The sequence below is a fragment of the Petaurus breviceps genome, unplaced genomic scaffold (genome assembly GCF_028583685.1).
Source record: "Petaurus breviceps papuanus isolate PSGF00001 unplaced genomic scaffold, PetGlider_PUasm1.0 176, whole genome shotgun sequence".
NCBI classification, from domain to species: Eukaryota; Metazoa; Chordata; class Mammalia; order Diprotodontia; family Petauridae; genus Petaurus; species Petaurus breviceps.
Window position 1 is genome coordinate 19220322 of NW_027185771.1, and position 8532 is coordinate 19228853.

At 39.5% G+C, this 8532-nt stretch overlaps 1 long non-coding RNA gene across 1 annotated transcript in view; it reads left to right on the top strand.

The window, feature by feature from the left end:
• The window catches only part of LOC138159608 (uncharacterized), an 81625-nt gene extending 76985 nt beyond the window's left edge, over positions 1–4640 (top strand). The window contains exon 3 of the long non-coding RNA XR_011167925.1: positions 983–4640. This is a non-coding gene — a long non-coding RNA (uncharacterized lncRNA). The remainder of the gene's footprint in view (positions 1–982) is intronic.
• The last annotated feature ends 3892 nt before the right edge of the window (positions 4641–8532 follow it).

The window sequence follows — 8532 nt, forward strand, 5'->3', positions numbered from 1 at the left end:
GGGGGGGGTGCAGAGCATGTACTAATACCAGTAACCAGGGCAATCTGACCAGACATGGAGGAGGTGATGTCTGAGTGTGCTTTAAGGAAGGCTAGGGAATTTTAGGAAAGTAAAATTGAGGATAGAGGACAATCCAGAAGTGGGGTCCCACCTGGAAAGGAAAGCATAAAGGTGAGAGAGGATTCACAGGACATCCATTTATATGGAGGAAGATTTCTCTAGATGTATACCTCAAAGTTCTTTTAGGAAGGAAAGCCCTTCAGACACCTACCCTATCGTGTCTCCTTTAAGTGTTCTCTGCTCCAATTAAATTCAATAATGTTTATTAAGCACTGACAGTGTGAGGTCCATGCCATTACAAATCTTTCTTTTTGGGGGGTGGTTAAGTCAACTGTTTTAATCAATGGGGATCCAAAAAGAAAAATTTAAATAGGCTCTGCCTTCAATCAAGGAAAATCTGAATTCAAATCATGCCTTCAACATTTACAAGTTTTATGATTCTTTTTAATCCTTTCTTTCAGCTTTGGATGAAAATATATAGGATAGGCTAAACCTCAGTTGAAGATGGAAGTGAGTTGTGAAAGGGATTCCTTAAGACGTTTGGTGTGCTCTATGTTTTGCCCAGATCTGTCAATAGTCAATTAATAATCATTTATTAAGCTCTTACTTTGTGTCAGGCACTGTGCTAAGCATGGGTTTGTAAAAAAAGAAAGGCAGATGAAAGTCCCTGCCCTTTAGGAGCTGAAAAATCTAGTGGAGGAGCTCACAATTGCCCTATATGCCAAAGGGAATCAGAGAAAGCTAGCTAATCTGGAAAGGGAGTGATCCTTGGCGCCAGGCAGAGAATCACACCTAAGAGGAACTTCATAAAATTTTCAGAAAAGGAGAAAAGGACAATTTGTGGCAGGACTTTTGAGATAACAAGCATGTGCCTTATTATCTTTGTGTTTTAATTTAAAGCCTTCTCTCCTTCTCTCTACAGCTGTGCTGTGGTCACACCCTGGTAACCTGTCTTGGGAGATGAGCTAAACCAGGGTGAAGGGGGATGTCTACCTCACACATGTGAAGACTTCTCCTAGTGCAATGGGTGACTGAGAACAACTTGGTCCAGTGACCATGAAGATGGCTGAAGCACGTACTGTGGAGTGCTTGGAGCTTGGTCAGATATCGAAGATATCCAAGGTCATCCACTGCATCCTGGGCCATTGCCACTCATTTTGACTTTTGTTTTTCCACTTGAGTTTTGATGACTCTAGAGGAGATAGTGAGGCTGACGATCTGTGCAGCTCTGCCTCACTTAAACGCATTTCAAACAATTGGAAGTGTGATTCAAGTGCAAGTCAAGACAGCACTCATTTGTGATGTCAATGGTCTTCAAAAACAAAGGATGGACAACAGCAAAAACAACAACTTCCCTTTAGGACCTTGCTTGAGCAAATGGATAGTGTGGTCTGGTTTGGGGGGGAAGATATGTTGTGTACCAGCAATACCTATATCTGTATATTTCCATACCTATTTGGTAGATACCCTTTCAAAAAAGCTAATTAACTCTGCAGAGTGATGGGCGGTACAGTGGATATGAGCTCATGAGTGACAGTACTAGAAACCCAAAGTCTTTCAAGGTCATTTATAGGACCCTGAGGGGAGAAAAAGATGCTTTATTAAAAGCTGGTGGGCTAATGAAGTCCTGAAAGGGGTGGCTACAAATATTTCCATCTGACCAAGAACTGACGTCAATTTTCTTAACATTTCTAGACCCACGATCCATTTTGAAAATATGTATTTTGTTGGTTTTAAATATTTTAACAATGTATTTTGTGTATTTGTGATGTATTTAGAACATATATTTTGTAGGAGGTTTTAGATTGTTGTTAGAAAATCGAACTATTTGAGCTAGGAAGTCTATATCCTATTTTCTAAGTTCCTACTTGAAAAATCACTTCAACATTTCCATGGATTCATGATTTTATCAGGGTGGGAACTCCTTCCTCTGGAACAAATGGTGACTCAGTTGTGACTTCCCTTCCTGTGTAATTGGTATCTGTCTTTCCCTGAATCTTCCCTAAAGGATTGACCCAATATGCTAAGGACCCCCCTTTTTTATCATTTTGATATTGTGTCGATACCAGAGTTACAATTGGGTCACCCATCTTTTTTGTTACATGACTGGACCCTCTCTTTTTCTGGTCATAGATATGTTTGATGGGGTCTTTCACAATAATTCTTGTAAACAACATTGTTGGTAACATACTGTTTATACCCATTGGTGCTTCTTTCTGGAGTTGTCTTGGCTCCTCTACTTTCTCAAAGAATTTATTTCCTGACACACGGTCCTCCATTCCATTTGCTGAATCAACAGGCATTTATTAAGTGCCTACTATATGACAGGCACTGTGCTGAGTACTGGGGATTAGACTGTTTCCTCCCTGAGAATAAGGACTGTTTTTTTTTCTTTTTTGTCTGTTTGTATCTCTAGTATTTAACACAGTGCCTGGGACATAAGTGGGTGCTTAATAAATGCCTGTTAACTGACTGAGGATACAAAGAAAGATAAAAAATAATCTTTGCCTTCAAGGAGCACACAATTTAAAGGGGGGGGACAGCATGAAGACAAATAGGTACAGATAGGACAAATTGGGGGTTAGGGAGTCCCAAAGAGATGATACTAAGATTGAAGAGGACTAGGGAAAATTCCTTACAGAAAATGGGACTCTAGTGGAGGCTCAATCTAGGGATTCTCAACACGAGGTCTGTGCACTTATTTTGAATTTTCTAGCTTCATTTCAATTTAAAGATTTTCCTTTGTTATCTTGCATGCTTTATTTGTGCATTTAAAGTTAGTATTCTGAGAAGGGATCCATAGACTTCAATAGAACTCCAAAAGGAGTCATGATGCAACAAAGGTAAAGAACCCCTGGTCTAGAGCCTTGATCTTGCACTAGGGTGTTTGACTTTACCTGTGGATGTCTCCCTACCAGTACTTTTCAAGGATCTCTAAGAACTCTTTTCTCTCCCAGACTTCTCTTTTGTTGAGAGGTAGTGTGATAGACTAGAGAGAGGGTTAGAGTTGAGGTCAAATTCCTTGGCTGGAATTTTAAAGCCTCAATCTGCCCCAACCTCCCTTTTCAGATTTATTTCACATTATTCCCTTTTATACACTTTATGTTGTAGCCACACTAGTCTATTAGGCACTACCTAAATTCTGCATTCCTCAGGCTGCACCATTCTTGGAATCCATCCCTTCTTCACCAGGACCTCTTATAATCTATCATATCCTTCAGAGCTCAGATCAGGTCCCATCTGAGTGAAGCCTTTCATTTGCAGGTCTGATCAGGTCACCAGGATTTACCAGACTCTAGTGAATTCCTGGGATTTCTGAGATCAAGTAGAAACTCTCCTGTTAAGTATTTAAGCTCTTCCCAACCTATCCCCTTACCTTGCCAGTTGTTTTTTTGATACTTTATTCCCCTCTCTACTGGCATAGTCCAGTCACAGTGGGCCATTGGCTGTTTCTCAAACATGACCCTCCATGTCTACTCTTAGTGACTTTGTGGTATCTTAGAATATTATCCTGCCTCACCTCTATCTTCTGAAATCCCCGATTTTCTTCATGATTTACCTTAAATACTACCTACTACAGGAAACTTTTCCTGGTCCTCCAAACACTAATAGCCTTTCCTCCAGAGTTACCTAATATTTCATTTGAGTATATTGTACATGTGTATGTATGTATGTATGTACATATATATGTATATATATATATATACACACACACACACATAATAGAATGATCCTTGGAGACAGGGACCATTTATGTTCCTAGTGCTTAGCATTGTGTTTGGTGCATAGCAGGCATCTAATTGATGGGTGAGTTGATTTCCTGACATAGATACACATGTATATGTATTATGTACATATGTGTATCACATATACATGCACATATGCTTATATCTATAATAGAAGCAAAAATGTATAATTGAGGCAATGATTTCACCTGTCTTTTTTCTTTTTGTGATATTGAGCAATAAATCTCCCAGACATTCAGCCATCTAAATGGCATGGAATGGAATGGAATTCTACAGATACTCAATGACCAGAGGATGGGCATTAGGATTCCACTTCATTAAAAAACACTTCTAATCTAGCCGGTTTTATTCTAGGCCCTCTTGAACAATACAGTGGGAAATTTAAAAAAAGAAACCAGTGAATATGGAGTAAGAAGACTTAATTTGGAATTTTTCTTCTGCTATGTGTGACCTTGGGCAAGTCCCTTCCTCTGTCTCTGCCCAAGTTTCTTCCACAAAATGAAGAGATTGAACCAGTTTTCTAGTTCTAAATCTTATGATGCCCATGAGATCTAATTTTTAAGACTGTCCCTGTGTCATGATGAGTTACTCATGCTGTGCAGTTTTGTATCTTTGTATCCCCTAAGCCTGAAAGCTAGGTTCAAGGGGCCCAGGGCATCCTGAAATGACAACCCTCGAGTTGGGAGAAGGATGGAAAGTGGCTTCCCTTTCTAAAGGTGTCTTTGGTCTCCTCTCTAAGAGGCTGGAATCCCCATTGTCAGAGGATGTGAAAGATTTCCTGTTTTCAAAAAGTTGAAATTGAAAAGTGCTGTCATTTTCTTTAAATACACTCTTTTGAATAAAACATTGATTCTCAATGCCAGCAGCAAGCTTCTAAACATGTTCAAGATGACATGATTGATAACACGGAAGCTGTTTCAAGATGTTTCTAATTTCATCTTTTGGGCTTTAAGAATTAGGCTACATTTTCACTGTGATGTATGGTCCAGTAAGAAGGTGTGTTTGAATCAAAGTTATTTATTTATGCTTTTCTTTTGACAGCTGAATATTAACTACTGAACAAATTGAAAAACCAATTAACAAAGGCTCAAAATGCCCATGTGAATACTGAAGAGAGGAGATAGATTTTCCATTTCCAGACCATCACACAGAAAAACTTGACTTGATGTGATTCATAGGGACATAGACTTGCATCTAGAAGGGAACTTGGAGGTTGCCTAGTCCTACTGTCTCATTTTACAGATGAGGAAACTGAGGCTCTCAGAGATTAAGTGACTTGCCCAGGGTCACACAGATAGAGGCTGAGTCAGGAATTGAACTCCAAATCCATCCCTCTGTTTGCTAGAGTATGCTATTCCTTGTGGCCTGCTAATAATAACAAATCACATTTCCAGGGTGCTTTCAGGTTTATAAAGTCAAGTCAACAAATATTGCTCAAGCACCTACTATATGCCATATACAGTTATTGCTGGGAATACAAAGAAAGACTAAGAATTCCTGCTCCCAAGGACCTCAGGGTCTAATAGGAGTGACAACATGCAACATCTATGCACAAACCAGATATATGCAGTACTTATTGGAAGTGATCAACAATGGGAAGGCACCTATTAAGGGGAACTGGAAAAGGCTTCACAGATATTATTTTCTTCGTTTTACAGATGAAGTAGGGAGGTTTTGAGAGATTAAGTGAGTGATTTGGGGCCAAGCAGCTCTATGTTTTACCATCCATGTCCCCTTGCTCCAAATATAGAACGCTTTGAGCCTTTGTGTTATATTATGTATCATTATAGTCCTGATATGACGCTGTCCAAGGTGGTCTCAGAAGTGGATCTGTTGCCTAAGCAAAGATGGAATGATATGATGAGAAATTTAAATAAAGGCATTAGGAATTCCCTGGTTCAGGTGCCTACATCTTTTAGCCTTTGCAAATTTTATTAATGGGATAAAATAGTAGGGGATGCCATTTCCTGAGCTGCTGCTGAGTTTTAATCATCATTGACTCTGTGGTGAATCTATGGGATGACATGGTCAAGAACTGCACAGGACCAGAAGGGATGGATGGACTGCAATTCGTTCCAGTGGAGGGACTGCCTAATATCTGGGAGGTCATGGCTTTAGGCAGAGAGACACTGATTTTCTCTGTGTTAGAAAGTTTACTGAGTAAGGTTGTAGCGAATGTTCCTGCCTCTCCCTGCTCTCTAATGTCCCCCCACTGAGGGGCTTTTAGCTGGGGGCAGGTTAGTGCACTGTGAAAGATCGCTGGGGATGGAATAAAGAATCCCAGTTTTAAGTCTTTATTCTTCTTCCTACTACCTGTGTTGCCTTGGGCAAATCATTCAATTCACTGTGTGCCTCAGTTTTCTAATTTTTGAAATAGGAACAATAATAAAGAAAATAGCTAGGATTTACATGGTGCTTTAAGGTTTGTAAAGTGCTAACACATCTGCTATCTCATTTAAACTTCATAACAACCCTGGGAAGGAGGTGTTAGTATTATCCTCATTTTACAGTTGAGGAAACTGAGGCAGACCTAGGTGAAGTGACTTTCCCAGGGTCACACAGTTAGCAATTATTGGAGGCTGGATTTGAACTTAGGTTTTCCTGATTCCAGGACCCACAGTGACCCATTCACTGAGTCATCTCATAGGGTTGTTGTGAGAACTGAATGACATACAGGATATAAACTGCCATGTAATGTAAATATTATCCACTTAATGTGAATGTGAAGATTTACTATTATTACTATTTTAAATATTTTATTATGTTTAGGTTGTATGTGGCCAATGAATAGGTTTCTTATAGCTTTGCTCTGTCTCTGTCTTTTCTCTTTACTAACCCCATTTCTTTCTTTTCTCAATGCTTTTGGATGTAGAACTAGTGAGTTCTCTATCCCTGGAGGGGTTTACATAGAGATTGTATAAACCTTTGTTGCTGGAAGTTCTAGTTGTTGGGGAAGTTTTATTCATTGGTCAAAGGGTTTAGACAGATGACCCCAGCGGTGGCTTCCATATCCAGAATTCTATGCTTCTAGAGGCAGTGGGGTAGAGTAGAAAGAGGGGCAGGCTTACAGAGAGAAGACTTGGTTTCTAAATCCTAGTCTGGCAATTTTCAGCAGTGAAATATCAGGTCACATCACTTGAACCTATATACAATGGTATGTTCTTGTGTGACCTTGGAAAAGTCACTTAATGTCTTTGTATCTCAGTTCTGTCATCTGTAAAGTGAGAAGATTGAATTAATTAAAATCTAAGATCCTTTCCAACTCTTATTCTATGCTCCTATTTGAGTCTTAGTTTCTTTTTTTTTTTTTTTTTTTTTTTGCTTTTTGGAGGACAATTGAGGTTAAGTGACTTGCCCAAGGTCACATGGCTAGTTTTTGTGTTAAGTGTCAGATTTGAACTGTGGTCCTCCTGACTCTAGGACTGGTGCTCTACTCACTGTGCCACCTAGCCGCCCTGAGTCTTAGTTTCTTCATCTGTTTGATAAAGATGATAATACTTGTGCTATTCTCTCCTGCACATCACCCAAGTGATTCCATCTTAAGGGGTTGCTTTCTTCTCTAGTATGACCTCACCACCAAGTTCTGAACTGGCTTTCTATGTCATACAGGCTCCATAGAGCATGGCTAAGTCCCTTTAGTAAATCCCAGTATGCTTTGGTATGTAATGTCCCTTTATTTCATCCACGCCTGCTAAATCGATCATTTTTACATTTGATTGATGGATTGACTGATTCAGCAGAGGTGTTCTCACTTGATAAACGTGTGGGAGTGTACAGGCTTGTTTAGTTGGATTCTTGATTGATCTGTACAGCATCTATTTTCCCCTTCCATTTTTTAAATGAGTAGGTTTGGCCTACATGGTCCCTATGGTCTTCTCATCTTTAACTACTCTGATCCCTCAATCAATGTCCATCTGAGTTTGGAAGGCAGTGGAGAGGACTGTGACGGCAATCACCAAAATTAACAAGAGGTTAATCCATTGAACACATGCTGCCCATTTTGTCATATGCTTCTGGAAATAAAGAACAAACAACCTGAGATTTCCTTTACAGACACTAAATTATTCTTTTCCACAAGCACCATGGGCACCAATCTGTCATCTTGCATTTTTTAGCCCGTCACTAATTTTTAATAATTTTGTGTCAACTGGCTTGCTTCACATTTATACTACCACCCAAACATAGTTCAAGAAAGCAAGCACTGCATTGAAGGTATTGAAAGCATAGTTTTCTTCTAAGGGTTAACAATTAGATCGTATAGAAAACTGGTCTGAAGGTTGAGTGTTACAAACAACTGACTTGGGAAAAAAAAAAAAAAACATATACAAAGGGGAGAAAAAACCACACTCAGTGTCCCAATCTGAAATGCTAATTGTAATTAAAAGCAGATCAGGGCATACACTTCCTTCTGTTCCTCCCACTGCTCCAGCTCCCTGATTCGTTAGCATGCTTGGCTCTGCCTGCTGAGAAGAGTTTTCTGTGAAGACTTCCCTTCCTCTTTCCAATACATCCTGAAATTTTAACTTGTCTGGGAAGAAGGAAACACATGACTTCTTTTTATTTCATAGAGTTATACAATGTTAGAGAGCTGGAGGGGGCTTTAGAGTTGGAAAGCAGTATGATATAGAGGAAAGACTGCTTTATCTGCATCACAGGCTCTGGGTTCAAATCCCATTACTAACCGTTACATATTTACAGTGGAAATTTGATTAGGAATGGAATAAAA